The sequence below is a fragment of the Hipposideros armiger genome, unplaced genomic scaffold (assembly GCF_001890085.2).
Source record: "Hipposideros armiger isolate ML-2016 unplaced genomic scaffold, ASM189008v1 scaffold_1768, whole genome shotgun sequence".
In the NCBI taxonomy this organism is placed as follows: domain Eukaryota; kingdom Metazoa; phylum Chordata; class Mammalia; order Chiroptera; family Hipposideridae; genus Hipposideros; species Hipposideros armiger.
The window spans coordinates 87,698-95,029 of record NW_017733118.1 but is presented as its reverse complement, the minus strand read 5'-3'; the positions used below and the strand labels follow the sequence as shown (position 1 = coordinate 95,029).

The 7,332-nt window shown below is 37.9% G+C and overlaps 1 pseudogene; it reads left to right on the top strand.

Annotated features, from left to right (window-relative positions):
• Positions 1-3,552: 3,552 nt before the first annotated feature.
• On the top strand, positions 3,553-4,498 carry LOC109378139 (UPF0711 protein C18orf21 homolog pseudogene; annotated as a pseudogene).
• The last annotated feature ends 2,834 nt before the right edge of the window (positions 4,499-7,332 follow it).

Sequence of the window (7,332 nt, the reverse complement as noted above, 5' to 3'; positions counted from 1 at the left end):
GCCAACTCTTAACCAATGAGCCACTTGGCCGGCCTCACCGTAACTTTTGATCACACCTCGTAATTACATGGAACAGAATAGTCAAGAAGTATAACCATTCATAGCATACTGGTTTTTTCACACCGGTGAAAAGGCAATTCAATGTTGAAAGAACTGTCTTTTCAACTAGTGGTGTTGAAACAATTGAGCTTCCTTATGCAATAAAAATGAAATCTTAAGTTCAATATCATATCTAATGCAAAAATTAATTCATAATGGAATAGATTAAAGCTTAAAATTATAAAAGTTTTAAAAGAAAATATTCATGGCCTGAGGTTAGGCAAAGTGTTTTTAGACATAACACCAAAAGCATGATCCTTTAAAAAAAAATGATTACTTGAACTTCATCAAAATTTTGTTTGCTCTAATATGGACACTGTTAAATGAAAAGTCCAGGAGAAAAAGTTTTCAAATTACATATCTTACAAAAAGCATTTTATCTAGAAAAGATTAACAATTCTCAAAACTCAACAGTAAGAAAACAAACAGCCCAATTAATAAATGAGGAAGAAGGCTGGCTGAGTGACTCAGTTGGTTAAGAGCTCGCTTGGGAGCACCAGCTCTGAGCAGCAGGACCGCGCGGTTCAGATCCCACATTAGGGCCAGTGACACTGCACCCTCTACAGCTAAGATGATGAACAACAGCTTGACCTGGAGCTTGGCTGCTGTCAGTCGCCGGCGACGGCATAGGCTGCAGCAGGGCTGCAGTGGGCTGCCGTGAGCTACATGAGTGGCTGGCAGCATGCGAGAGCTGCTGTGAGCCACAGTGAGTGGCCGACCAATGACCAGAGACTGATTGCCTCACCCAGGAAGAAGAGTGCAATGATAATACCAACATGGGCCAGTGAAGCAACGTCCTCCACAACTAGACTGAAGAATAAAACAGCAAAAGTAAAACAGAATACTACCTGTCTGTTCCCGTCCCCAAATTCCCCCCCCCAAAAAAATCTTTAAAATAAATAAATAAGGAAGAGAAATATGAACAGGCACTTTATCAAAGAAGATATACAAATAGTAGATAATGAGATCAACATTAGAGAATAAATTTAACATTAGCCATTAGAGAAATGCCAATTAAAACCATGATTAGATACAACTACTCACCTATTAGAATAACTAAAATAAAAAAAATAGTGGTAATTCCAAAGGTCGATGAGCATGTGGAGAAACTGGATTGCATACATTTTGGGACAAAATGCAAAGGGATACAGTTGCTCTAGAAAACAGTTTGGCAGTTTCTTATAAAGTTAAACATATGCTTACATATTACACAAGAATCTCATCCCTAGGTGTTTATCCCAGAGAAATGAAAACTTATATTCACTCAAAAACTGGTACACAAATGTTTATACCATCCTTATAAATCATTGCCAAAAGCTGGAAACATCCCAAGTGTTCTTCAACAGATAAATGAATGAATCAGCTGTGGAATATTCATACAATGGAATACTACTCAGCAATCAACAGGAATGTACTATTGAGACATACAGAAACATGGGTGAATCTAAAAGGCATTATTATGTTGAAGGAAAGAAGCCAGTCTCAAAAGGTTACATACCAAATGAATCCGTTCATATAAATGTCTAGAAAAGGCAAAATTATAGTGACAGAGTAAATCAGTGATTGCAAGAGATTAGGAGTAGGGAGAGCAAATGACTATGAAGGAATCTCACCTAGGAGTTTCTCTGTAGCAATGGAACTGTTCTGTCTCCTGATTATGGTAGTGATAATATGATTCTATAACTGTGGCAACATTCATAGACCTGTACACCAAAATGTTAATTTTGTTAAATACTATTTTTTTTTTAAATNCGCGGGGGACTAGGGTTGGCGCTCAGGGGGTCTTGGGCAGACCAGCTGAGAATAAACGCACACACACAGGGACGCAAGATGGCAGCTCCATTATGTTTTAATTCAAAGTATTTTCTTCTTGTATGATTTCCTATTTACCCTTGGATTATTTAGAAATATAAATTTATAAGCAGCTGGAGGTTTTCAAGTTAAGTTTTGTTGCAGCTGTCAAGTGTAAACAGAGAACATATTTTGAACCTTTAACCTTTTGAAATTTTTGAGGTTTTTCTCTTTTTTGATTGTCTGAAAATTTTTATTTTATCTTCATTTTTGAAGAATTTTTTCTAGCTATAGAATTCTAGTTTTTAATTATTTTATTTCATTTCTTTGAAAATTCAAAGAAAGTCTTCTGAAAGGGGTCTATTTTTCAGTTGACTTTTATTCATAGGATGCAGCCTTTCATGGTCTCAACTGAAATCTTGGGATATTTACCACAGCCCTTCTTCTTTGGCAGACACTGAACTCAATTTTTTTATAAGATTTTTTTATTGGGGAATTGGGGGAGAGGAACAGCACTGGGGAGTCGGGGAAGGAGAACAGAAAAGTTGTTGTCCTTTTGTTCTTCGTCTAGTTGTGGAGGACGTTGCTTCACTGGCCCATGTTGGTATTACCATTGCGCTCTTCCTGGGTGAGGCAGATCAGTCGCTGGTCTCTGGACGGCCGCTCACAGAAGCTCTTGGCAGCTCACACCAGCTGCCGGGCCGCTCATGCTGGCTGCTGACCACACACGGTAGCTTTACAGCAGCCCACTGCAGCAAGGGCTGCAGCCTATGTCGTTGCCGGCAACTCACGGCAGCCCAGATCCAGGTCGAGCTGTTGTTCACCATCTTAGCTGTAGAAGGCAGTGTCACTGGCCCTCATGTGGGATCCCATCTGGGGCCCTGCTGCTCAGAGCTGGCATCCCAAGCCAGTTCTTAACCAACGTGTTACTTGGCCGGCCCTGAACTCATTTTTTGTTCCCCAAATTGAGACAAAGAAAATTCTTTTTCTCTGGTGGCATTGAAAGTCGTCACCTCTCATTCCTCCATTTACAGTCCCAGTGCCTTCCCACTCTCTCACCCGCCAGGTCTTGCTCCAAGTCAGGCAGGATAGGATAAGACAGTGCCATACCAGGTGAGTGCCATTACTGCGTGTGTCTCCCAAAGTCAGTGAGTAGTGCCTGCTGTCTGAGTCCTCAATATGGAGACTGGGCTGGGTCACTAGGTGGGGAAATTTAAACATCCTTGAGCAGGTAGAGAAATGCTGAATTGAGCTGCTGCTTTATGAGTGACCTGTGGTCCTGGTAAAGGTATTATTTTAAAGCAGTGACCCCTGTGCAGTGCTCTTGGTGAGTATCTACAGATGGACAGAACCTCCTTCAGCCACCCTCTGTCTCTCAGGCCTGGGCATGGCCCCTCCAGAGAAGACTTATGCCCTGTTGAGGGAATGGGGGGAGGAAACAACTACAAAATGGAATTGGTATTGTCAAGAGAGAAATCTAAAATGGAGCCAGAGGTCTTAAAGAAGCTTACCTAATACACCTCTCCATGTGAAACTGAACTTTTGAACTGGGCTAAACCAAAAGGCTACATCTTGATACAGTTCCTGGAACTGACTCTGCAACACTGAACTCTCTATTAAAACATAAAGTTTTCACCTAGCAATAGACATAGGCAATTAATGATGTACAGCATGCTGTAAGTCTAATTGCCAGCACCAATTATGACTCTTTCAAAGTAACTTGTGTAATCACTTTGGAAAACCCACTTTTTCTGTCTTTATAAATTCTGTCTCTTTATTTCCCTCTTGAAACACAGTTGAGTTTCTGCTCAATATTTGTCTCCTGGATTGCAAGTCTTAAAAATGACCCCCCCCCCCAAAAAAAGCTTTTATTTACCTTGTAGTTGTTGGTCAACATTTATTGACACCCTTGAGCCAGGTGACCTGAACCTGAAACAGAAGTGAACTTACTTCACCTTTTGTCCCTGGATCTTGGAGGCACAGGGACAGTGGTGGTGATGAGAGTTGAGGCTGCCGAGTAGAAACTATAAGATAGCTGCCTGGGCCAAGCCTGTTATCTTCTATGCTAAAAACACTTTTGAAGGAACATGTCCATACTATTTTCAGTTGCTAGTTCTGGATAATTTTGGTCTGCACCTCAAACCCAAGCCTAAACTGACACCCGAAATCCAAAAACTTCTTAATCAAGAAGCAAGAAATTATACACTCAGTTTTAAAGAATCAAAACTTGTGGAAAAGTACAGACACTACAGTGTATTGCTGATTAATTACAAAACATACAACAGAACAGTTAAGCATTATGGTAAAAGCATCAACTTTCTATCAGCATTAAAGAGCTATCCTACCACTCCAATAAGTAAACTCATCCTGAAGACTCCAGAAAGACTCTTAAGTTCTATAAACCTAAATCATGATATCTGGTTCCAAATGCAAAAGCCCAATATTGATTTTCAAAACACCAACATCTGGACAGTCAACATTCACTTGCTCCTCAAAGAATGTGAGTAAAACAAAGAAACACTTCTCTTAACTAAAAATGTTCCTCAGTCAGAGTAAATGCCAAAAGAATCCAAAGGTGGACTTCAGGAATTTCTCATCTTCTTTGTAGAGGATGGAATATGAAAATAAGAAATGTTTTTATTGCAATTTCTGAAACTAAAGTTAATCAAAAAACAACTTTTAAAAAATTATATTTATTCTTTAAATACATGAAAATGAGGGTTAAAAAACAAAATTGTCTTGGCATTCTTCAGGATTCATGGAGAAAATAACTCATTAGAATCAATAACTGAAACCTGCATACCTCACAGGGTGATTGTGAAGATCAAAAATATATGAAAGGTCCTGTCAGCAGTAAAGATATATATGAGTATTGAGTGATTATATTATATTTTTCTCCCTTAATTAGCAGTTTCCTTTATTTATGGCATTTTTTATAAGGAAATTGAGACTTTTATGAGAGGGTCTACTCTTTTCTAAGTGGGTATAGCCTTATTGCTAATTCAGAAAAGGATCAAATATGTGTGCACTTGTTTTTTCACACTCATATGCATAACTGTATATTAGTAAAATCTGAACGTTTTTCCCAAAAGAAATGACCTTACTTCTTGGAAAGTTCTCCTGCAATCCTTGTCTTTCAGGAAGTTTATATGAAAAGAAGAAAATTTTGGTTTCATATGAAACAACATTGAATTTTACAAACTGGCTCTGCCTTAAAGGACTTTATTCTGTTTTTTTGCTTCTTGTCTAAGGTTGAGCACTTCTCCTGGAAGGCTCAGCAGGGCCATTTGCCCTATTCCCTATGGAGGTCAGGCTCCCCCAGGGATAGGGCCATGTGATTAGACTGGAGGCTTATGAACAAAGCAGAGAGCTGCCTAAGTTTGGGCCCCTGGAGGTCCTGCTGGAGTACAGTAGTTATTGCTCTCGGATGGGTCTCAAGACTAGAAAGATATGTGCATTTCTATGTCCACAGCAGCATCAGTCATAGTAGTCCATGTCTATAGACAGATAAGTGGATAAACAAAGTATTGTATATACATATAATGAAATACTGTTAGCCTTAAAAAGAAAAAAAAGCCTGTATCATGAACGACCTTTGAAAATATTATGTTACGTGAAATAAGCCAGTTACAAAAGAATAAATATTGTATGATTCCACTTATATAAAGTATCTAGAATAGCCAAATTCATACAGACATAAAGTAGAATGGTTGTATCAAGTGGGATATATCACACTCCCAGATTTCAAACTACATTACAAAGCTACAATAATTAGTATTAGTACTGGCATAAAAACAGATACATAGATCAATGGAACAGAATAGGAAATGCAGAAATAAATCCTCACTTACATGGTCAATTAATCTACAACAAATGAGGCAAGAATATACAATGGTGTAAAGACAGCCTCTTCAGTAAGTGGTATCAGAAAAACTGCATAAACACATGCAAAAAGGGGCTGGCCAAGTGGCTCAGTTGGTTAAGAGCTCGCTCAAGAGTTTGAGCTCTGAGCAACAGCAATTCGAGTCCCAGCCCGAGCTGAGCAGCTGCTAAGCTGCCAACAGGTGGCAGGATGGCTCAGCTAAAAAACAAACAAACAAACAAACAAACAAAACCAAACATAAACACATGCAAAAAAATTTAAACTAGACCACTTTCTTACACCATATACAAAAATAAACTCAAAATGGAATAAAGACTTAAATGTAAGACCTGAAACCATAAAACTCCTAGAAGAAATCATAACCAGTAAACTCTTTGGCATTGGTCTTAGCAATATCTTTTTAGATATGTCTTCTTGGGCAATGACAACAAAAGCAAAATAAACAAATGGGACTACATCAAACTTAAAAGCTTTTGCACAATGAAGGAAACCATCAACAAAACAAAATGACAAACTACTGAATTGGAGAAGATATTCACCAATGGTACATCTGAGAAGGGATTAATATCCAAAACATATAAGGAACTCATACAACTTAAAAACAAAAAACCCCAAAAAATCCAATTAAAAAATGAGTAGATGATCTGAATAGACATTTCTCCAAGGATGTCCAACAAATGTATAAAAAGATGTTCACCATTGCTAATCATCAGAGAAATGCAAATAAAAACCACAATGAGATACCACCTCACACCTGTCAGAATTGCTATTATCAAAAAATCAACAAATAACAAGTGTTGGAGAGGATGTGAAAAAAAAAGAACCCTTATACACTGTTGGGATTGCAAATTAATGCAACTGCTATAGAAAACAGTATGGAGTTTCCTTTAAAAATTAAATATAAAGCTGCTATATAACTCAGCAATACCACTTCTGAGCATTTATCTGAAGAAAACAAAAACACTAGTTCAAAAACATACATGCACCCTATGTTTGCAGTATTATTTATAATAGCCAAGATATTTATGCAACCTAGGTGTCCATCAATAGATAAATAAATACAAAAGTGATTATATATATACACAATAGAATATTATTTAGCAATAAAAAAGAATAAAATCTTGCCATTTGCAACAACATAGATGGACCTAGTGGGTATTATGCTAAGTGAGATAAGTCAGAAAAAGACAAATATGAATGATTACATGTATATGTGTAAAATCAATGAATAAACAAAACAAAACAGAAACAGACCCATAGATATAGGAGTAAGCTGATGGTTGCCAAAGAAGAAGAGAGAGTGGGGGTGTGGGGGAGAAAAAAAAAACCTGACATCAATAATTATTTTTTTATTTTTTAAAAAGATTTTTATTGGGGAATTGGGGGGATGGGAACAGTCCTGGGGTATTGGGGGAAGGGGAACAGACAAGTTGCTGTCATTTTTTTGTTCTTCAGTCTAGTTGTGGAAGATGTCGCTTCATTGGCCCATGTTGTTATTGTGATCATTGCGCTCTTCCTGGCTGAGGCAGATCAGTCTCTAGCCATTGAATGGCTGCTTG